This window comes from Schistocerca piceifrons, chromosome 2, assembly GCF_021461385.2.
Source record: "Schistocerca piceifrons isolate TAMUIC-IGC-003096 chromosome 2, iqSchPice1.1, whole genome shotgun sequence".
Classification (NCBI taxonomy): Eukaryota; Metazoa; Arthropoda; class Insecta; order Orthoptera; family Acrididae; genus Schistocerca; species Schistocerca piceifrons.
The window spans coordinates 745,084,568-745,109,073 of record NC_060139.1 but is presented as its reverse complement, the minus strand read 5'-3'; the positions used below and the strand labels follow the sequence as shown (position 1 = coordinate 745,109,073).

The following is a 24,506-nucleotide window of genomic DNA, read 5'->3' as shown; positions in this document are numbered from 1 at the left end:
AGGTGCTATAAGAAAATAACAGTCGTTACCAGTGTCTCGTTTTTAAGGAAAGACGATACGTAAATTGCTTTCCTATTTTCGTCAACATTAATTACATATTTCATGTTCAGTGCGAATTCAAGAGAACTTCGATGCTTCGATAGCTCTCTAAGAGACGATACGTTAACCGAAAATTGTTTAGTTCCAGACACTATCAATAAAATCAAAAATGAAATCTAAACCTCGCAATGAGTTCTCTGTATTCGTAAGCTGTGTTTATAAATCGAAAAAAGTGCTACGGTAGGAAAAAAATGAGCAACAGTTTTCTTACACTTGAAGCAAGATGAATAGTTCGAAAACGCAGGAGAGAGAAGTAGCGACAAAATGAAATGTCGAGCTTTGATCGAATACCTCATTCGATAGACAGCTGGCCCTGAACAGCAAAGACCCTGGTCTATGACCCTGCCCGAGATGCAATTCACTCAAGCAGCAACTTTGTTGCTGAACATTTCAGTAAATGCTTCATGCTTCACCTTCAAGTGATTCGAAATTATATTTACATCTTTCACCAAACTCTGTTTCTACCAGATAAGGTACATAATTTTCCGTTGACGGACTTAAAAAACTTTTTTTTTTGTATGAAGACGTGTGCACAAACAGACTGATCACTCATTGAACAGGTGTATATGATGTTTCCGCTTTCGAAGTATTGTTTTCTGAAAATCAACGGAGAAGCAATATTATGAAAAAGGCCACCTCTAACGACCTCGACATCAGTAGGACACTAAACATTGAGAAGCAGGAGACACAGGTGAATGGTAAGAGCATATTCTTGTATCGAATGAAGACAGATTAAAAGAACAGAGTGCGCAGTGTAAAGTAACATGCAATAAAATGGTTCATAGTTACGATTTTTTAAATTTCATTACCAGTCACATTGTGTGAAATGACTAGCCTCGAAATGTTACAGGAAATTTACAGCAGACAATACTAGAAATAAGCCTTCATTGTCAGGCAGTGCACACACTATTCGTGAGAAAAGAAGTTTTATCTCGGAGAACATCTGGCAGATTTAGCACAAGACTGAGCTGTCAGTTATCGCAACATTTCAGGTATATATTTCTTTGCTCTCAAATGTTTTCCTTTCTTTTACAAGCGCTTCTGCAATGCATGTGAAACGTAGTGGAGCTTCTACAGTGTACAAACTAAGTATGAATCGTGGTATTTCACCCTTGTGGGAAGATCTTAGGGTAATGCTGATAAGCAAAAGACGTCTGACTTACATAATGACCAAAGGTGTAGCACTACACCCTGCTCTTACTTCGTTTCCGATGCTGCTCGTCGATGAATGTTAAGTGAACGTATACTCACCTCTGGCGAGGAACGAACGTCTCAGCAGCAGTTACAGCAGCGGTGGAGAGCTCCACAGGTAGCAGAAAGCCGGCGAGTGTTGGCAGAAAGGCGATGGGCGTTGCGTGGAACATGTAAACCGTGGCACCGCCAGCAGGACCCGTCAGCTCGGTAGCCTGCTCACACACAGCGCGCTATGATGGGAGATTAGGCTCAGGAAGTGGTTATTGTGCGCGATAAGGCACGCAGGGGAAGTTGGAGCACAGGCCGCTAGATGTCGGCTCTCGTTATCTCGGCCTGTCTCCTAAGCGAAAGACGAAGGAACGACTCCGCTTTGGAGCGTTTCAATAAGTCTGCTGCACCAGACTGCTGTAGGCTGCAAACACATCCACCAGTAATGTAGCCTTAATACCACATTTTGATCTCAGAACCATGTTTGTGTTTAAATCTTGTTTTCTAAGAATGGTGGTGCACGAGAATCGCTCCTGTAACCATCCCCTATCTCCTGTTTACAAGTGACGTTCCTAAACCATTCTCTCCGTTTACATATTTCATTACGCTGACGATACCACTTTTCTTGCTTTCCACCCCACCGTTCGCCCCAACGACTCCTCCAACTTCAACTCCATAACTTCGTATCTTGGTGTAACCAATACCATCATACTTGGTAATATATATATATATATATATATATATATATATATATATATATATAGAGAGAGAGAGAGAGAGAGAGAGAGAGAGAGAGAGGAATAATTGTAGAAAACTTACTCGTGCTTTTCGTCTTCTACATCTCTACATCTCAATCCAAAACTGTCCTGTTCATCAAACAAAACACAAAAATATCTTGGACTGTCACTCAACCAAAAACAAACATGAAAGCTCCCACTATTAATCATCCAAAAGAAACCCACAATAGACTGAAACTACTAACCAGCCGAACATAGGGGAATAAAAGTCATGACTGTCAAGCATGCCAACAAAAACCACATCATCCCAAATTCACATATGGATTTCTGCGTGGATCTCAGTTTTTCCCGAGTTTTACCATTTGCTCCAAATCCTTTAGCATCATGCAATCCATTGCACTTTCTATATCCACTTACTCTCCCCAACCGTATCCTGTATCGACTGACAACATTTTCGTAACCGCCCAAAAGCAATGAATACGTCCGCTAGTCCTACGTCCCCTGTAAAGAACAATCCCTTCAGCCCGCTGTACCTCCCAACATTGAGAACGCCAGCCTTATGCCAAGCCTCCATCACCATGTCTCATATTACTTACATCACCACAAAATTCACCTCGTTTTCTAGGCTAATTTTAACTACCTCCTGCCAGACCATTAAGTTATTCGTGAGATCCACTCATCTGATCGAGTATAACCTGCCCTACCCCTGCCATCCCAAATCTAGGCGCCTTGCACAATTACAATCCAGTCTGCCTCATGTTGGCTAGATCCCGTCCCTGAACACCTTCCTACACTCATTCGACATCCTTTCTCAAAATCACTTCGTCTCTGCATCCAAATCTCTGAGGTAGGAAATGTTAGTTCAGTACCAACACCGTTACAGGTTTCAAGCCCACATACAGCAGCAACATCTCATCAAGCTTCATATCATCCCTTTTATTTCTATTAAAGATTTTTCATCACTTTATTCAAACGTTGATGGGAGACAACATGATTGCTACTGAGTCCCCTCCTTCCCTCCCTCCCCCCCCCCCCCCACTAGAAAAATATAAACAACAGATAAATAAAGAAACTGATCGTCAATGCAATCAGTGACATTCTATGAGCACCTCGAAACGGGAAGCCAACCCTTCATCTGCCCAACCAGAACTAATCACAACTGCCCATCCTATTGGGATTCCCATATATCACAATAACTTTATCCCCTAGACCCACATTAGAAGAAGTCATCCTCTTCATGACAACTTTCCTCCAAAACATTCACTTATTCCTGCAGAGACGAAACTGAGATACGAGAGGTGTCCAGAAAATAACTTATGATCGGTCGTGAAATGGGAAACACAGTGAAAATCCAATTAAGCTTAGCACAGATGTGTTGGACAGTGTCTCTAGTATGCCCGGTGATCGCGTCACGTCGCTCTTTGCAGTTCCGAGGGCACAGGGGGCACGTAAAGTTGCCTAGAAAATAATGTCTCCCACCAAGTAAGGATGACTGTCGACAGATTTCACCCGATTTCAAGCAACCCCACATAACGTAACTGTCACACATTTCCTTCTTCGTGACAATTCTCGGCCGCACACTGCACTGGCAGTGAAGACGCCCCTGCGGTGTTTTCGATGGGAAGTCTTTGATCACCCACCACACACCCTGTGATTCTCATCTCTGCTCATGTGAACCGCTTACTATGAAGCACTCTGACACAGACAACGAGCTGTAGACCAGCACAGAAACTTGGTGGAAAGCACAGGCGGCTGCCTTGTGCGACAAGGGTATTGGAAAGTTGGTACCACGCTACGACAAACCCTCCCACCGGAGGTTCGAGTCCTCCCTCGGGCATGGGTGTGTATGTTGTTCTTAGCATAAGTTAGTTTTAGCAGTGTGCAAGTCTAGGAACTGATGACCTCAGCAGTTAGGTCCCTTAGAAACTCACACACATTTGAACATTTGCTACGATAAACGTCAAAGTCGGAGCGGTAACTGTGTAGAGAAGCAGCCGGAAGGTGCAGCTAACTGTCGCAAATAAAACATTTCTAATTTTCACTGCGGTTTCCATTTCGCGACCGAAGGGAACTTACTCTCTGGACAACTCTCGTACATACGCCACCAGCAAATACGCAGCCACACCGTAAAGAAAAGGAAAACATCTGAAATGGAACCAAGCAGGTACGAAACTCCACAGAACCTACGAACTCGTCAAATTTTTTGAAAAGCCTTCCAGTGCCTAAATGGCAATGACCTTATTCCCTACACCCCTTTCCTGCACAATAAGCGTCCCCTGTCTGTGAAATGGAGCAAAGCTAACAATTTTGCATTCCCTCCGACTTGCATTTAGACTACTGCATACTTCTCGCAGCCCATGAAAGTACAGAATAGCTAAGTCTTGCTACTAACTTCTAGTGCCTGGGCAACGTATCATGGAAAGGTCTTTATACAACATTTACAGCATATTACTTTAAACAATTACTCCTTCAAAAAAAGTCTGTTACTCTTGCTGGACAAGTCAGAATTCTCCAGATACACGGAAAGAACAGACTCACTCTTATAAAGTAATCCCTGCCTCATTCTGCGTCTCTGTCTTCACGCAGATTATTGTCCTGAGCCGGAGGAGTCCTCCAAGTAACTATTGCAACCAACATCCCTCTGAATCTGCGTACCAATTCTGTTCAGAACCTCCTAATTAGTTACATGATCTACCCATCTAATCTTCAGCATACTTCTGTAGCACTGAAAGAACAGACTCACTCTTATAAAGTAATCCCTGCCTTATTCTGTCTCTGTCTTCACGCAGATTATTGTCCTGAGCCGGAGGAGATCTTCAGAACACTACCTCTCCTTAGACCTAAAAAACGACCCAGAGAAAGCTCCTGCTACCTACTTAGCAGTCTCAGTTCGGTATCTGGTACCGTCTTAGAATCCATTCACATATACCTAAACAAGTAATTATTTTTACATTGTTGTTGGGTGTTGTTGTGGTCTTTAGTCCAGAGACTGGTTTGATGCAGCCCTCCAAGCTACTCTATCCTGAGCTAGCTGCTTCATCTCCAAGTAACTATTGCAACCTACATCCCTCTGAATCTGCATACCAATTCTGTTCAGTACCTCCTAATTAGTTTCATGATCTACCATCTAATCTTCAGCATTCTTCTGTAGCACCACATTTCGAAAGCTTCTATTCTTTTCTTGTCTAAACTAGTTATTGTCCACGTTTCACATCCATGCGTGGCTATACTCCATACAAACACTTTCAGAAAAGACTTTCTGACACTTAAATCTATACTCGATGTTAACAAATTTCTCTTCTTCAAAAATACTTTCCTTGCCATTGCTAGTCTACATTTTATGTCCTCTCTACTTCGATCATCATCATTTATTTTGCTCCCCAAATAGCAAAACTCATCTACTACTTTAAGTCTCATTTCCTAATCTAATTCCCTCAGCATCACCTGATTTAATTCGACTGCATTCCGTTATCCTCGTTCTGCTTTTGTTGATGTTCATTTTACAGCCTCCTTTCAAGACACTGTCCATTCCGTTCAACAGCTCTTCCAGGTTCTCTGCTGTCTCTGAGAGAAGTGCAATATCATCGCAAACCTCAAAGTTTTTATTTCTTCTCCATGGATTTTAATTCCTACTCCAAATTTTTACATTATACCAAACGAAACTTCCATCTCGAATTATCTGCTGATCGTCAACGCCTATACCTCGAACATTTCCTACCCTGTCAGAGTAACAACAGCTCACTCATCATCTTTATGTTCCTTGATCTACAGAAAGCATAAGGTTGCGTATTGGACCCCAGTTGCTTTTTTAAACTACAGTCCTTGACATTTCTAGTTCAAAAACGTCCTCCTCATCATAAACTTCTCACCCAACGGCCCATCTACGTAACTATTAACAGCATAAATTTCTGTATGTTCTAACTCAGTTCAAGCAATTGTATATTAAATAAATGTCCCATATTCATCCAGGAGACAGTACCCATCAAAACTAAAAAAAAGTCATTTAAACATATATCTAAATATGGGCCATTTTACTTGTGGAATTTAAGCAACGTAAACAGTGAAAGAAATTCTATTACAATGGAGCATCGTTTATCCGAAAATTCGGGTCTAGGGGTGTTCGGAGAACTGATTTTTCGGATAATCGATCGTTTACGAAACCACTGTGCTACTGTCATATTAACAATACGAAACAAACAGATATATGTATTAAACAAAAACTGCATATACACTCTAAGATAAAAAAGACGCACGACGAAGGAATTATCTGACTGAGACGGAAATCGGTAAATGTGATGTACATTTACAGACAAACAGTACAATTTCAGAAAAACTGGATGATTTATTTAATTGAAACACCCTCACAAATTATGCAAGTCAATAACGCTTTGTTCCACATCTGGCCCTTATCCAAGCAGTTATTCGGCTTGGCATTGATTCATAGTGTTGTTGGATGTCCTCCTTAGGGACATAGTGTCAAATTTTGTCCTACTGGTGCGTTAGGTGGTTAGAATTCCTAGCTGGTTGGAGGGTCTTGCCCATAATGCTCCAAACGTTCTCAGTTATGGAGAGATCCGACGACACTGCTGGCCAAAGTACGGTCCGGCAAGCACGAAGACAAGCTGTAGAAACTCTCGTCGCGTGCATGCTAGCATTATCTTGCTGAAATTTAAGCCTGGGTTGGTTGGCTGGCTGATTTGAGGGATGGGACCAAACAGCGAGGTCAGGAGCTCCACTGGATTAGGGAAGGATGGGGAAGGAAGTCGACCATGCCCTTTGAAAGGAACCATTCCGGCATTTGCCTGAAGTGATTTAGGGAAATCACTGTAAGCCTGGGATGGCTTGCCATGGAGTGCAACAAAACTGTACACAGAATATTGTCGACGTACCGCTGTGCTGTAAGGGTGCCGCGCATGACGACCACATGGGTCCTGCTATGAAACGAAATGCCACCCCAGACCATCACTCCTGAGTGTCCGTCTGTATGGCGGGCGACAATCGATTTTATCCCACCACTGTTCGAAGCGTCTCCAGACACGTCTTCGGCCTATAGTCTCATTGACTGGAGTAGGACTGTCTTCAGTGATGAGTCTCGCTTGCAATTAAGCCCCAAAGAACAGCGAATACATATCTGTCATCCTCGGCATCCTTGCAGCATAGCCCTGCGTCGGCGATATTCTACGCCGTTGTTTTTTTTTTTTTTTTCTTTTTCCATGACAAGCCATTACGGGCATACATTTTAGCAGGAGAATGCCCAGCTGTAACAGGGCGAGAGGTTCAACTGCTAGCCTTCTTGCTTGCGAAGTCCTACCTTGGCCAGCAAGGTCGCTGGATCTTTCCCCAATTGAGAACATTTGGAGCATTATGGGCATGACCCTCCAACCAGCTCGGGATTTTGACAATCTAACGCGCCAGTTGAACAGAATTTGGCACGATATCGCTCAGGAGGATATTCAGCGACATTATGAACCAATGCCAAGCTGAATAAGTGGTTGCATAACGGTCAGATGTAGACCAAAGAGTTAATAACTTGCCCAATTTGCAAAGCTCTTTCCCTCGAATAAACCATTTAACTTTTCTGAAATTGTAATCATTTGTTTGTCTGTACATGTACATCATATCTACTGATTTCCGCCGCTTTCTGATAATTTTTTTTTTGTTTTTTTTTTCTGTCATACCTTACATAAATTTTTCATAAACTATTTAAGTAACCCCACAGTTTATGGAAAGAAGTCCAAAACTTACTTTTGCTTCACAGTTAGACATGCATTTTCGATGCAAAATCTCGCACGAGTCTTAAACACACCAGTTAGACATTACATACATCAAATTTTTCAAACCTCTTGAGAGACATCTCGAGGCAGTGTAAAGCTTCCTCGCTGGATGGTCCATTTTCATTATGGTTGTCACTAGCCTTTTCCTCGGGTCGCAAGGGTCTTGGTGGTCGATGACACTAGAAATTACTTCATCATTCGACAGTAACTGATAACCAGGATCATCGGTACCACATTCCAGCCATTCTTGAATGTTTCCCTGGTCACCACCTTCAAATCCTGAAATTTTTTTAATCAGCCCAGCTAGTTGTGATACAACTAGGGGGTCTTCAGTTGCAGTGATAAGCTTATCTGATGTAAGGAGCATATCCCAACTTTGCGCTTGGATAGTGTTCTTCAGAGTAGCCCAAGATTCTGCTGCCACGTACACAGTGTCTTTCAAGTTAATTCTTGCGTATTCATACTGAAATGTTTTTCACGTCCTCCCCCAGTCAGAACCATATCCAGCAATGCCTTTCTATAATGCCGTTTGAAGCTTTCAGTTATCCCCACTTTAAGCTTTTCATTTTCTCTATTCATTGGAAGGTATGAGGAATGATTTGGGTCATTATCAGTCAACAACAAAACAGTTCCAGAATTACCAGTTGTATGCTGACCCTTCTTGACTTCAGGGCTAAACACCGTGTCATACCATTCTGTAGAAATGCTTGTACCACCAACAAATGCTGTTGAGTCTTCTAAGTGACCGGCAGTTTTCTTAAACCCGTAAATCACCGCGGATTCTTAGACTAGACACCGGTAGCCTGTGGGTTCCAGTAATATTTCTGCATACCATAGAAGTTATGCGTGATCTGCTGGACTTAGAACCAAGTACTGACATTTCTTTGTTGGAAATTTGAGATTTTGTTGGTATTTTCTTCCATTACGACCAGTTTCGTCCGCATTGGTTTTGTTTTAACACTCGTTATCAGTTATTTAAAAACTCTTTAAAATGTTCATCTGCTTCTCTATCAGTCGACTGTTTTCACCTTGAATGTCCAATTCCCTAATTCCATGCCTAGATTTTAAACGCAAAAGCAAGCCAGTAGTCACATTAAAATCAGTGTTACCTCCGAATTTCTTATTTATTTCAAGCCCTTTTTCACCAATCAAAGGGGCACTAATGATTGCCCTTGACTATGTACCTGCATGAACCACGATGCGTAAACTGAAATGTCAACTCTAAATCCTGGTTTTCTGCCATTATCAACGTTTTTCTGTGTATGGTTCCGTCTTCACTGTCAAGTCGACTTGTAAATTTTTTAATGGCATCACTGTTCTTTTTAATATCCGATATTTTGGCGTACACAACATCCATATTCCCTAGCTAAACTTGATCCAATAGCAACGATCTTCAGTTGGTCTATTATTTTAAGTTTATCGGAAACACTGAGAACTATGCGTTTTCGTTCATTCGCCATTGCGGACGGTGCAACTAAGCACGATGTTTAGGCCTACCATATTTTTTTGGGTGACACCTAGGATATATTTTTTAAATCATTTAAAATATTAACAGTTTACTGAAATATTAAACTTCATTTACTCAGTTGTGTTCTTCACTAGACGCAACTTTTTTTCAGAAATGGTTTGCGTAAAATGTGGGCTGAACAACGAATTCCTAAAATAGGTCTATCTAAACTTACTTTTAACTTTTCTGAACACATGTTCATTCCCCTTTCTTTTCACACCACCAAAATACTGTTATCAACAGTATAAGAAAACAATTTTTCTTCAAGTTTGTATTTGTTAACAGACTGCAAAAGACACTGAGCCAAAATTTGAACAGTTACAGTTGATTCTTCATCGAAATTTAAAAGCTTAACTTGCATTCCCTCCTCCAGACTGAAGTATCTTGCAGTAAGTTTTATTTCCTTTGTTTGAGTTATCCAAGCCCATAGACGGCCAACAGAATTGCCCAATATTTTCTGATGCGCAATAATATTGACCTTCTGTGAGGGATATTGAGAGGTTGCGCAGTAATGTTGAGAATGTAAAAAAAATTGGAAATATACTGCTTCGCTCTGAAATATTGTGTCTTCTGTGGGCAGTATTGACAATATCCGTGAGTCTCTTGCATGCTACACAGACCAAGGACGTTAAGTTAGGCTTCTTGTTATGTGGTGTATAAATCATTGCCGGCATTGGGGAATGTTAGGGCAGATGAGTACAAAAACAGAAGTGTTAAGAATGATGAACCATATTTGTTGCTCAGAAAGTATAGGGAACGGCCACGAAGGAAGATAGATTTTTTAAAATTATTAATGCAAAGTTATGAATAACAGTATATATAGACGTTTATCTCTGTATGTATATTACGTACCCGAATAAAATCCTTCAGTGTACGTGTTATTGCATGACACGTTTCCATAACTATGTCTCAAATACTGTAAGCTGAAACTACTCTTGTACCTACATTTCAAGTCTTCGAAAGAATTGCCAATAGTAATGTTCCGTAGTATAGTAGGCAAGCGCAGATTTGATGGGAACTGCGTCTCTCAGTGTATTGTTTTGCTTTTTGATTCCAGGGGTATGGGCGTCCGTAGAAATTTATGTGGAGGAAGCGAATATGTATAGGGCAGCCGATGTGTTGGGAGAACCATTTCCAGTTATGTATCAAATATTGGACCATCAACACACAAAAAGTTATGATAACCTTTTTTTGTTCAACGTCACTTCTCTCGATAAGCTTTTGTGGGTAGTCTTTGATGCTCCTTGAACCAATTTCTCTTCTACCTTTTTTTCTGCTTGCAGTAGAGTAGAGCTATTACCAAAGCAGCAGTGTCTTTATCGTCCAGCATTCTGAACCACATTATTAGTGCACAATATTATTGGTAACGTGACTGAGCAGCCTATGTGAAAGCTCAATACCACTGCACAACATTATTGTGCATTATTATTGACCGTCTAGTGGCCGCTTCGCTATTACGTAATTACTGTTTTTAAGAGAACGCGTTATCAGATATAAACTGCGAGCTAACGTTAGCAATAATTGCCTCAGTTTTGGTTCTAGCAGATGAAAATTTTGGGTCATATAACTTTTTAACAAGTTAAAACGCGCACCTGACATTTTGAAACAGATTTCGTGTCTATAGCAGTGTGACACGGAAATGTAGCCTCTTTTGCAGCACACTGCAAATCACAATTCCCATCTCTGACTTTGAAAATATTATCTCTTGTATTTGGGGAAGCAGTACCATTAATAGCACTCCTAGGTTTAGCAGTGTTCATGTGGTCTTCAGTATCAGTCTTTCCTTTAGGTGCAATAGAAAACTATCTTGCACATAGTGTGCAACAAACATGTTCATTTTTACTATCATTAGACAATTTCAAAAACTCGTAGTTCTCTTACAGGTTAATATTAAACAAACGCTTTCTTCTGCCCATTGCTAAATATTGAGACAGAAAACGAATAGAGATAAAATGATCAAAAATGTGTAGACGAATTACGTCACTCGTGAAAACAACATAAGCACATGGTCTCTGGTGTGTTGTCAAATAACGAACAGTTAGTGAAAAGTTCTGTAGGAACTAGTAGCCACGCCTCCCCATCAACGTAAGAGATTGCCCCAAGCCGACTTAGAAAGGCGAAGTCGTAAGGGAATGTTTAAAAACGCGATGTCGGACATACAGGTGTAAAATTTCAAAAATCCGACCCTGGACATTAATCCTGACACCACTAAGAAACCAAGACTGTACGAGCTACTCGCGGACGTATGGTAAGATTCACAAGTAACGATGCTAGTTCTTTGTAACATGTAACTTGGAACTCATGTTACAAGCAACTGGATGACAGATAAGAGGTGAAGTACTTGATTGCTCATTGTTGACAGAGAGGAAAAAAGCTGAAGCGCCAAAGAACTAGCAGCCGCTATCGGAAGTGTGTGGCTCGTAAATTCAAATTTGCTGATTGGAACTCTTCGAGTTAACCGAAGTTTCGAACAATCGATGCCGTACTGTATTCCATACGGGAAGTGAATGATGTTATATTCAGTCATAATTTAGCCAACAGCGTTAATCGACAGGCATTACACGTTCGCCAAACGATATCTTTAAAGCATTATTTCATCCGAAAAATATGTGCGTAAGATTGTTCCAGGGATTCGCAGATGCGAGATGATACGCAAGAAGAAGAAAGGATCGCATGCTGGACATGGAGGAGCAAGTGTTGAGACGAGTGTATTTTTTAAAAATTTCAAATTTTCTCTTATCCTTCACTGCTCAAACGCAAGCTTTTCTACTGGTAAACTATTTGTGCCTACTGCTTTCCCATTTCCCATTGCAGCTATTACATTCTTTGTTTCTTCTATTATTATTGATGGTCCTCTCTCATCATCATCATCCACATAAGTCAGGGATTTCAGTTCCAAAGTTGTTGGTTTCTAATCTTTTCCGCATACAACGGCTTGATGGGAAGTAATGTCTCCGAATTTTTTCTGTGGAAGTTCTTAAAGCATTTCAAATAAAATCAACTTCATTAGCATTCTACATCTTCATTCCTCATGTCTACATATTTATTTCTCATCGTAGTCAACCTGACTACAAGTACGTTTCTCCCAATGAGAGACCAGTTGGTTGATATGGTCACTGTCAAATGTTTGACTTCGTTGACTGGGCTACAACCTCACCTCTACTGACACCGCTTCAGCCCTATCAAATTGAAGTCCTCGAAGGCGTGCTTTAAGTTTTGGAAGCAGATGAAAATCGGATGGAACCAAATTGGGACTATAGGGATGATGATTGAGGCATTGAACCCAAGATGTCGGGTTGTTGCAGATTTCGCAGAGCTCATGTGTGGCCTGGCAGTTAGTTACATATTCCATAGGTCACCTGAACGACTCTTTTATCGCAATGGTGTAGAACGAGTCAGTTTCCAGGATACATATACATGATTAGCGCTAACATTAATTAACACTTTATTGTTTTATTCCTACTCAAAACAACGTTTAAATTTTTAAATTAATTAATCAATTTAGTTTTTACTCCAGGAGAAACGGTTTAAAGTTGCGTTTAAAACTTGCTTCGTTACCTGTCAGACATTTTATGTTATTGGGCAAATGATCAACAGTTATATGCTGCGTATTGAACTCCTCTCTGAGCCACGGACAGCTTTAACAATGGGTAATAAAAGTCATTTTTTCATCTGGTATTGTAGTTATGTACATCACTGTTCTCTTCAAATTGTGAAGATTATTTATGACGAATTTCATTAATAAATGTATGTATTGTGAGCGCGCCTAGCTTCTTGAAGAGGTACCAACATGACTTCCGCGATTGAATGCCATATATCATTCTTACTGCTCGCTTTTGTGCAATCAATACTTCCATTCTAAGCGATGAGTTACCACAGAAAATTATTATGTACGACATTATTAAGTGGAAATATGCAAAATATGCCTGTTTCCAAGATTAGCAAGTATATGAAGAGCAAAAGTAGCTGAACTTAATTGTTTGAGAAGCTTAGTAATAGGCTTCTTGCAGTTCAATTTATCATCAACGTGTATACCCAAAACTTTGGAGCCTTCTATCCTGCTTATTGGCTCGTGTTCTGTGTTACATCAATTCCTGGTATGACTGTATTTGATTTGCAGAACTGAATGTAGTGTGTGTGTGTGTGTGTGTGTTTTTTTTTTTTAATTTAGGGAGAGTCCATTTTCAGAGAACTGCTTAATAATTCGTTGGAAAAAAGTATTCACTAATTTTGACACTAGTATCATCTGCAAAAAGTACTAATTTTGCTTGTTCAGTGATAAGTGGAAAGTGATAGACGTATATAAGGAGTATGAGTGGAACAAAGTTGAACTCTATGGGACTGACTTTATGATTTTTACCCATCACTAAAATTTTCTATCGTTCTGATATCCTCTCTGTTGTTTAGCGCAACGTTTTTCATTCTGATTGTCAAGTATGATTCAAACCAGCTGTGTGTAAAACCATCAGTTCCATAAAACCTAGGTTTTTCTGTGAGAGTGTCATGAGCTACACAGTCGAAGGCCTTGGAGATATCACAAAAAAATTCCATCTGGCGATATATTATTATTTAAGGCGTGTGCTATTTGATGAGATGATGTATAAATAGCATTCTCAGTCGGCGAACATTTCTGAAATCCGAGTTGTGATATACTAAGTAAATTGTTTCTACTTCCTTTGGAAAAAAAAGTCAGTAAGCAATAATTGTTTAAGTCTCTCCTCTCACCTTTGTTATGAAGTGGCTTAATAATTGTGTATTTTAACCTGTCTGCAAAAATTAAAATGCATACGTCACTGGAAAAAATTAAAATGTATACATCGTGTATTGCATACATCACTAAGGACATCTTTGTTTTGAGGATTCTGTTTGAAATTTCGTCAACTCCAGAAGAGCTTTTGATTTTTAGAAGGAATTGTATTAATTTCAGTGAAGGATGTTGGTGCTGTTTTTAGTAGCTTAACGTTTTGCGGAATGACATTTTAATATATTATCTCACTTCTTCAACTAAACCATTTACTCCGGTATTTGCTGCTACATCTAGAAAGTGACTGTTAAAGTTACTTGCAACTAGTGAGTTGTCAGTCACAACACTGTCATGTAGTTCAATTGCTATGGAATCTTGTACATTGATTGACTGTCACGTCGCCCATTTGACAATGTCCCATATAGTTTTAATCTTATTATTCGCGTTATTTATTCCTCTCAGGACATGTATACCTCTGTACATTTTAATGACTTTCTTCAAAATATTACAGTATTTTTTGTAGCATTCATGTCAGATGTTGGCTAGCTCTGGCCATTACATAAATTTACCTCCTCCACTTACATGAGATTTTAATTCCCTTAGTTATGTATGGTTTTCTTGTTTATTCAGCTTCCTGTACTTCCTCATTGTATCTTCACTATTCTTATTTTTCAATTTTCTTCTCTTTTCTATTTTGAAAATACACTCTAAGACAAAAAATTGACACATAAAAGTTACGCAAATTGATCATAAATTCATATTCATACAGGTATCGACGTAAACTGCAAAATTATAAACTTTGGCAGGCAATGGATGAATGTGTGATTCAGCAGCACAGTTTCATCGCGCTGCTGGCTCATGTCGATACCAGGACACGAAGTTTTTGCGAATTTCATTCAGTGTACTTAGCTGGAGAGCAACTATGCCTCACAGACAGGTATGTGAACATGCACGCCGATCTAACCATTTGGGAACGATGTGTAGTTGGTTCAAAGTAACCAGCTGGAGCAAGCGGCGAATCACTCGACATTTGAATAGGAGAGATGTCAGTATTCGATAATGTTGGCAGGAATGGATGAACTATGGCCGAAGAGTCAAGAAGGAAGCAGTCGACCTAGGGAGACAATAGAAGGAAAGGACTAAGCAGTCGTCAGACGGGCAATCGGAACCACATATTTATCACTATCGTCGCTTTGACGCGCAACTGGTGCTTCAGGGACCAAGAGGACCATTAATAGGCGGTTCACAGAAAGGGGTCTTAGCACACGGCGCCAGTTGCGCTGAGTACCATTGACTTCTGTACAAAACCAAGCCCGTTTCCAGTGGTGTCGTGCATATTCAGCCTGGAATCTCAATGAGTGGTGTATAACTGTCTTCAGTGGCGAATTCTGCTTCGAATTGAGTCCCTATGACCAGTGAAGACATGTCTGGAGATGCCTCGGACAGCGCCGGGATATCAACGACCTGACAACCAGGAGTGATAGTCTGGGGTGCCATTTCTTTTCAGGATCCCTTTGGTTGTCATCCGTGGCAGCCTTACAGTACAGCACTAAGTCGACGATATTCTACATCCTGGTTTGTTTCCCTCAATGGCAAGCAACCCTGGGCTTACATTTCAGCAAGATTATGCCCGCCCGTACACGGCGAGACTTTCTATCGCTTGCCTTCGCGCTTCCCAAACCCTACCTTGACCAGCAAGGTCGCCGTATCTCTCCGAAACTGAGAACGTTTGGAGCATTGTGAGCAGGGCCCTGCAACCAGCTCGGGATTTTGACGATCTAACGAGCCAATTGGACAGAATTTGGCACGATATCCTTCAGGAGTGCATCCAACAACTGTGTCAATCAATGCCAAGCCGAAAACTGCTTGCATAAGGACCAACGCTAAACTGACTTGCTCAATTTGTGAAAATCTTCTCTCGAGTAAATAATACAGTTTTTCTGAAATTAAAATGTTCAGTTTGTCTGTAAATGTACATCACATCTACCGACTTCCTTCTTTTTTTGGTCGTAGAGTGTAATTTCCTATGTACCCATGGCATTTTCGCTCTTTTTCTTATTACTTATACTATAGTTCTCTTCCCTGCTTTTGTGATTCCTTCTGTCAGCATTTTCCTACATTAATCGGAAAGTGCTAATTAAGCTAAATTGATAGCATTTGCGAAACGTCTTCTCTGCCAAAAATACTAAACCAAAAAGAAAGTCTAATTTAAAGCGGGATTACGCTGTAAATCGAGGAGAGACTACGAGATAAGCGTTAATGGCAAGCATAGTCCACTAATCATGATCCTAACGGTAACTCTTCAGCCTGCCGTTACACTACATTCGTCCCTTCTTCTTTCCTTACAATTTCTTCTACGTGATAATCTATTTTCAGTTAAGAGTACGACAATGATCTTTATTTAATGTTGAACGTATTTGATTAGCATTTTCGACTTTTTTTTACGATGCCTTTGGTTTCCATTCCCTGCACTGGTCCGGAAAGTATTTATTTGTTGATTTTGAAAAATTTGTCTTTAACTGCCTTTACAGCTGTCTCCCATAAAATGAGGCTCGGCCCACTTTGCACAGCATGACGCATCCTCTTTCCTCGACGACACAGCTGTCACAGCATGACGCATTTTCCAGCAGCAATCGTCTCCGTTCCCAGGGCCTAGACGTTTCTGAGCGAAATCTCGCTGCTTGCTAGCGTGAACCGTCCTGTATAGGGATTGCATAGGGTGTTAAAAAAAAGTGTCGAATATTTTGAGAGGTGTAGTACCCACCAAAACAAGAAAAAATGTCATGCAAATGTGGTCTCTATAATGCATGTCTTAAGAGCTACGAGCATTTGTTCATCTCTGATACTGTGAAACACATCTCTTCTATTACAATCTCTTTGCTTTCCGTATGTTGGAGAGAGGTAGCATGGATCAAAATAAGAAAAAATGTCCAGTAAACATAGGTTCCAAAATGCATACCTACCTATGAACACTCTTTGATCTTTCCTACTGTGAAACATATCTCTTCTACCGAAAAGTGCTCATAGCTTAATTAAGGTATGCATTTTAGAACCTATATTTACTGTTTACTGGACTTTTTTCTTCTTCTGCTCCACACTACCTCGTCCCAGTATATGGCAAGCGAAGAGCTTGAAATAGAAGACATGTGTTTCATAGTATCGAAGATGTACGAGTGCTAATAGCTCTTACGGTACATATTTTAGAGTCCTTTTTTACTGGACTTTTTTTCTTGTTTTTGGAGGGGTACTACCACCTCAAAATAGTCCTCACTTTTCTTAACACGTGCTTATATAGATTTATTCAAAATGCGTGGCAGTTTTCTTTTCCGTAATATCGTAGGTGCTATCGATGGTGCTTAGAGAAGCAGCAACATCTTTATCTGTTGCAAGAACCACCTTGCTTGGGGCTATATTGGCAGTTTTGCACTTTAAATTTTATTTGTCTGACATCACTTTATCAGTCACGTACAGGCCTATTCAAAACATAGTTGACACTGTGTAAATAACAAACGTATCGGTCGCATGCACACACATCATACCAACAAGCGTGTTACTTACCCGCCAATCGCACACTTCTCTACGTTTGGCGCGTCGACTAGTGAGAACAGCAGAATCACAAAAGCTGCAAGATAAGTATATGACTCTGAACATTCACTTGTTTTTCGTTGGCGCAGTGACTGATGAAATGGCTCTGAGCACTATGGGACTTAACATCTGAGGTCATCAGTCCCCTAGAACTTAGAACTACTTAAACCTAACTAACCTAAGGACATCACACACATCCATGCCCGAGGCAGGATTCGAACCTGCGACCGTAGCGGTCGCGCGGTTCCAGACTGAAGAGCCAAGGACCGCTTGGCCACACCGGCCGGCTGACTGATGAGAATAGCAGAATTTAAAAAAAGTTGCAAGGCGGTGTACGACTTTGAGCAAACATTCACATGTTTCAGATGCCTACCAGCTTTCGCCAAGCACACTTACAATTCTGTATATACCGTCATTGTTGTCGCCATTCTGTGTTGTCTTCGCTGTGTTGAGCTTGTTTCGTGTCCCGCGACCGAGTACTGTTTTTGAAGTAGAGTAAAAACTCGATTAACCGTCACTCTTTAAACCGTCAGTTTCTGTTAACCATCACTGCTGTACCAGCATAATAATACTGTAATAACAGAAGTGAGTGACGCGTTCGCTTTGTTTATTTACTCTATTTTAGTGGGAAGTGAATGTACCCGCCCGCCGTTGAATGGTACATAAAATATGACCTTCAGTTGACGTGCTAACACATCTCTCCCTTTTCTTGTCCTTGTCTCACTTGTGAGTTAACAGTCACCACTGGATCGGTTTCCAGTTGTGGCGAGAAGACTGTAATTGTCGCAGTGTATTTAGCGGGCTGCGCCGTGTTACGTGTTTTCCACTTGAATAAGCTTTATTGACTAATATTTTACACTACTGTATTTAGTGCAGGTGTGTGTGATACAGTGACTTGATAAAATGTCTGAAAAACGTAAACGTGTTGTTTTAGGACTTAACCAAAAACTTGAAATTATAAAACGCTTAAGAAAGGGGGAAACTGTGACAAGTGTAGCGCTGATTTATGGTATTGGAAGAACAACAGTTAACGATATAAAACGTGATGCTGATAAAATAGAACAAAATGTGTCAACAATGCAGAGCATGGATGGAGATGTGCGAACAAGAAAGACAATGAAACCTGCAAAATATGATGAATTGGCCACTGCAATGTACCGATGGTTTATACAAGTAAGAAGTCAGGGGATTCCACTTTCAGGGCCTATAATAATGGCCAAGGCTGTTGAATTGAACAACAAACTTGATGGTGACTCGTCTTTTAAAGCAAGCATCGGATGGCTCGACATTCGCCAACTTGATATCAGTGGAAAAACACTCAACGCGGATAGCTCTGTAATTGCTGAGTTCCGGGAACAATTTAAAGAAAAAATGGCTTAATAGAATCTTGTTAGGGAGCTAGTTTACAATTGTGATGAAACTGGGCTTCATTGAAAGGCTTTACCACAAAAGACATTAGCATCACTCTCTGAAAAAGCTGCTCCAGGTTTCAAAGTATGTACAAAAAGATCGCATCACTGCTATGGTTTGCGCAAATGCGACCGGCAATCATAGGCTACCCCTACTTGTGATTGGGAAATCAAGAAAACCTCGTGCATTCAAGAATTTGAATTTGAATGCTCTCCCTGCACAATACTACGACGCCCAGAAGAGTGCTTGGATGGATCAATCAATTTTTTCTGACTGGTTGCACAAACGATTTGTACCTCAAGTTAGAGCACATTTGTCTGAAAAAAAGTTGGCGCCGAAAGTGCTATTGCTATTAGACAATGCCCCAACGCACCCTACTTGTGAAATGAAAAGTGATGATGGCAACATAACATGTCTCTTCCTTCCAGCAAACAACTTCACTTATACAGCCCATGGATCGGGGAATCATCGAAAACATGAAACATCGTTATAGAAAAATATTTATCGAAAGTTTGCTCTCATCTGATGAATCAACATCTGTAAAACAGTTTTGGAGGTCTTACAGTATTAAAGATGCCATTTTCAATGTTGCCAGTGCATGGAGTCAATTGTCAGTGTCAAATCTCAACAACGACTGGAATAAACTTTGGCCTCAACCTAGAGGTGAAGAATCGGAGGAACCTGAGTGTGTGACAGTTGACGAGATGGTCAATTTGTGCAATAATTTACAAATCAGCACATATTTGATGTCAGAAGAAGTATCAGAGTGGTTAGAGTGTGACAAAGTGGACGGGGGTTTCAAATTTTGAGTGATGGCGAAATTGTTGCCAGCGTAAGTGCCACCAGAAAGGAAGAAGAAGGGGCTGAAGAAGACGAGTGTTCAAACCATGAAGAAAAACGAACTATTAGCCATTCAGAGGCCGAAACAATGCTGTCCAAGTGTATAGAATGGTTTGAAAGTCAAGAAGAGGCTAATGCAACGCAGGCACTACTACTCCGAAAAATACGAAATATTGCCGCGGTGAAAGCTCGAACATCAAAAAGGCAGAAGAAATTGACTGACTATTTCACCTGTAAGTTTATAGTACAGTACAGTACTGTACATTACGTATTTTGCAACTTTTGTAGCTACTGTACGGATGTTTTCATCATGTAATAAATAGTTTTATTTGCTATTACAATCGTGTTTAATTCGTTTTCGCTCCGAAATATTATTATATTACTGTGAGAGTGATATGTGTCTATACATAAAATAATTGATTGAGGTTATGTTTTGGAGGAATACAGTGTTTCTGTTATCCGTCTATTCGCTCAACCATCATGACCACGGTCCCGAAGATGACGGTTAATCGAGTTTCCACTGTAATTGCATATAGTCCAGTAGGTAAAGTAATGGTTATTGTGTGATGCGGAAAAGCAGCAGAATAAACTGCCCCCACCACTTTACAAACGGAAAAAGAGCTGCTACTTATACTGGAAAAAGCTCGACCAGTATAGAAAGACTAATTAAGGTTAGGAAAACTCATTATGAAGAGTCTCCTGGAACACCTCCAAGAAAAAGATTAATTGAGTATTCTGCTGTTACATTCCCCTCCGATGTAGCCACTTGTGCACCTGAATTACTTTAATACATATACTCGATTACACTCAAATCGAGAAGCACTGTACAGAGTATTAATATATTTCTATGCTACTTCGAAATAGTCTGTATGTGTTTGGTCAAAGTTTCTAAGCGACTTTTTTCTTTCCTTAACGGGATGATTGGTAAAATTAATTGGGAAGGATGACAGTAAAAAGCGCATGCGTGTCCGTAAAAAGTTTTTCTAGGGAGGAGGGGGGAAATGATGCTCTAGAATTGACATTTTTGTTATAAATGAGTTTGTCAGTTTCGAGACATATCAAGCCATAGGAACTACAATTTGTAGGTGACACAAAAAGTTATTATATCCAGAAAATTGATTTTTATCAGCTCAATATATGAAAACTGCGTACTTGGAGATTCCAGGGGAGGCAAGTGCCCCCACTTGCTCCCACTGCAGACGCCTATGAACAAGTGTGTCACCTAGCTATGTGGCGCTGTGATTAGCACACTGGACTCGCATTCGGGAAAAATTAGGTTCAAGCCCGCGTCGAGCCATCCTGATTTAAGTTTCCCGTGGTTTCCCTAACTCGCTTCAGGCAAATGTCAGGATGGTTCCTTTGAAAGTTCACGGCCGATTTTCTTCCGCATCCCCCCCTTACACGAGCTTGCTCTCCATCTCTACAGACTTTGTTGTCGACACTAATCTCCTCCTCCTCTCCAAGGTGCCGTTTGTGATACAATCAGAAATTTTTATGCAATGCTGAAAGTTTTTTGCAGCATAAGTAAACTACTGTCAGTTTTTCAGTGTAAAATATGCTGGATATGGCTTGTATACGTCTTACAAAAGTCTTAAAGTCCATGGGCTTCATGGGGTACAAGGACCTATACAACATATTCATGTTACTCGAGCTTCAGGACATTGGGGACTGAAATCAATTAGTGAAGCAGGGAAGGATATATTTTATCGCGAAGACTCTCAGGTCAGTAGTTATCTAACAACTGGCGATTGTTGTCAAAATGGAGACCTAGCTGGTGTGACAGCATGGGGATGTGTCTCCATATGAGTAATAGTGGCAACGGTCGTGTGACGAATGGTTTTCCAAGTTCTGGGCTAAATCGTCTCAATGAGTTACCATAACCGAATGAATTCTGCCGCATTACTGAATATGTGAATAATTGAAATCTCCGTAAACTTATGGACTCTTCACTTCTGTCAGTCACTGGAGAGAACTGGGTAACGCGGTGTCGTTAGGTACAGCAACTGGAGAGAGACTATTAGTCAAACAACGGCGCTAAGGAAGTTGTCATCGGCGACATCATTTTCAATGTAGACACAGCTGAGTTGACGATGGAAGTGATAATCTTGAGTGATTTATTCCCCCTCTGATTTTTTTCTCTTTGCTTTTTTTGCAATTTACCTTGTGTATGTAATGGAAAAGTTTCAACAAAAGTAAAAAGCAGTGCTGATCTGTTCAGTGCTTCACATCTGTCAAAAATATTTTTCCAATAGTTATTTCATAATACTTACGTAATCTGAAGCTGTGAATATGTCAATACATCAGGCGATTTAAGCCTCAATTACATACAAAACTGAATACAGTTGCTTTAAATTCATAATCAGTGAGCACTTCTCCTGATCTTTTCTGTGTACTTCGACGAGTTTCTCGGTAATATATTCATACCATAATATCATGATGACTTCCTGAGAAATCTAATCCAGTTATGACAAATATACACTCCTGGAAATTGAAATAAGAACACCGTGAATTCATTGTCCCAGGAAGGGGAAACTTTATTGACACATTCCTGGGGTCAGATACATCACATGATCACACTGACAGAACCACAGGCACATAGACACAGGCAACAGAGCATGCACAATGTCGGCACTAGTACAGTGTATATCCACCTTTCGCAGCAATGCAGGCTGCTATTCTCCCATGGAGACGATCGTAGAGATGCTGGATGTAGTCCTGTGGAACGGCTTCCCATGCCATTTCCACCTGGCGCCTCAGTTGGACCAGCGTTCGTGCTGGACGTGCAGACCGCGTGAGACGATGCTTCATCCAGTCCCAAACATGCTCAATGGGGGACAGATCCGGAGATCTTGCTGGCCAGGGTAGTTGACTTACACCTTCTAGAGCACGTTGGGTGGCACGGGATACATGCGGACGTGCATTGTCCTGTTGGAACAGCAAGTTCCCTTGCCGGTCTAGGAATGGTAGAACGATGGGTTCGATGACGGTTTGGATGTACCGTGCACTATTCAGTGTCCCCTCGACGATCACCAGTGGTGTACGGCCAGTGTAGGAGATCGCTCCCCACACCACGATGCCGGGTGTTGGCCCTGTGTGCCTCGGTCGTATGCAGTCCTGATTGTGGCGCTCACCTGCACGGCGCCAAACACGCATACGACCATCATTGGCACCAAGGCAGAAGCGACTCTCATCGCTGAAGACGACACGTCTCCATTCGTCCCTCCATTCACGCCTGTCGCGACACCACTGGAGGCGGGCTGCACGATGTTGGGGCGTGAGCGGAAGACGGCCTAACGGTGTGCGGGACCGTAGCCCAGCTTCATGGAGACGGTTGCGAATGGTCCTCGCCGATACCCCAGGAGCAACAGTGTCCCTAATTTGCTGGGAAGTGGCGGTGCGGTCCCCTACGGCACTGCGTAGGATCCTACGGTCTTGGCGTGCATCCGTGCGTCGCTGCGGTCCGGTCCCAGGTCGACGGGCACGTGCACCTTCCGCCGACCACTGGCGACAACATCGATGTACTGTGGAGACGTCACGCCCCACGTGTTGAGCAATTCGGCGGTACGTCCACCCGGCCTCCCGCATGCCCACTATACACCCTCGCTCAAAGTCCGTCAACTGCACATACGGTTCACGTCCACGCTGTCGCGGCATGCTACCAGTGTTAAAGACTGCGATGGAGCTCCGTATGCCACGGCAAACTGGCTGACACTGACGGCGGCGGTGCACAAATGCTGCGCAGCTAGCGCCATTCGACGGCCAACACCGCGGTTCCAGGTGTGTCCGCTGTGCCGTGCGTGTGATCATTGCTTGTACAGCCCTCTCGCAGTGTCCGGAGCAAGTATGGTGGGTCTGACACACCGGTGTCAATGTGTTCTTTTTCCCATTTCCAGGAGTGTATTAAAAAATTCCTGTTTATGAGCTATTGTGTAGTGTTTATTATTCAAAGTATTCATAATGTGATGTCATATTTACTGAAACTAATGTGAAGCTACTTATATTAGTCAGTAATAAGAAAGCAAAGGACATGAAATACAACAATGTTAGGACATCAGTCTTTTCAGGTAATAATTATCTGTGTAAAAAAAAGATAACAAACATTGTCACATTGTTGTTAATAATCCCTTCCTCTCTTTCTGGACGCTAATTACTACAGATGCAAGTTCACTTCACTGTGTGATTTTTATGAATACTAGCATTATGTTTAATTCAAACCAGTATTACTTCAGTGAGCTAATTAACACAATATTCTCTTTACATTAATTGTGTTACAAAAATAATTTTTTGGTTGTTTTAACGAAGTTGGAGGCAGTTCGTTTTATGATGCAATGACTGACTGCGATTAGTACTCTATCATTAGCTATTTTATTACTAAAAGTTGAACCTGCAATTTCATTACAAACTCCATTAATCACTTTTCAGAACATTTCACCAACCATACCAACAACCAACGTTGACTTCACCACACTACATGATTTTTATGAACAATAACATTGTGTTTAATTCAAAACTATTATTTCAGCAAATTAGTTAACATATCATTCCCTCAGCAGTAACTGAGGCATTTAAGCAACTTTTAGGACATTTTAACTAAGTTGGAAGTGGTTCACCTAGTGATGCAACGATCA

At 41.1% G+C, this 24,506-nt stretch overlaps 1 protein-coding gene across 2 annotated transcripts in view; it reads right to left on the bottom strand.

The window, feature by feature from the left end:
* LOC124777424 (ras-like GTP-binding protein RhoL) overlaps positions 1 to 1,506 on the bottom strand; it is a 325,071-nt gene extending 323,565 nt beyond the window's left edge. For both annotated transcript variants that reach the window (XM_047252824.1, XM_047252823.1), the window contains exon 1: positions 1,351 to 1,506. The gene's annotated coding sequence lies outside the window, so the exon portion shown is untranslated. The remainder of the gene's footprint in view (positions 1 to 1,350) is intronic.
* Between the last annotated feature and the right edge of the window lie 23,000 nt (positions 1,507 to 24,506).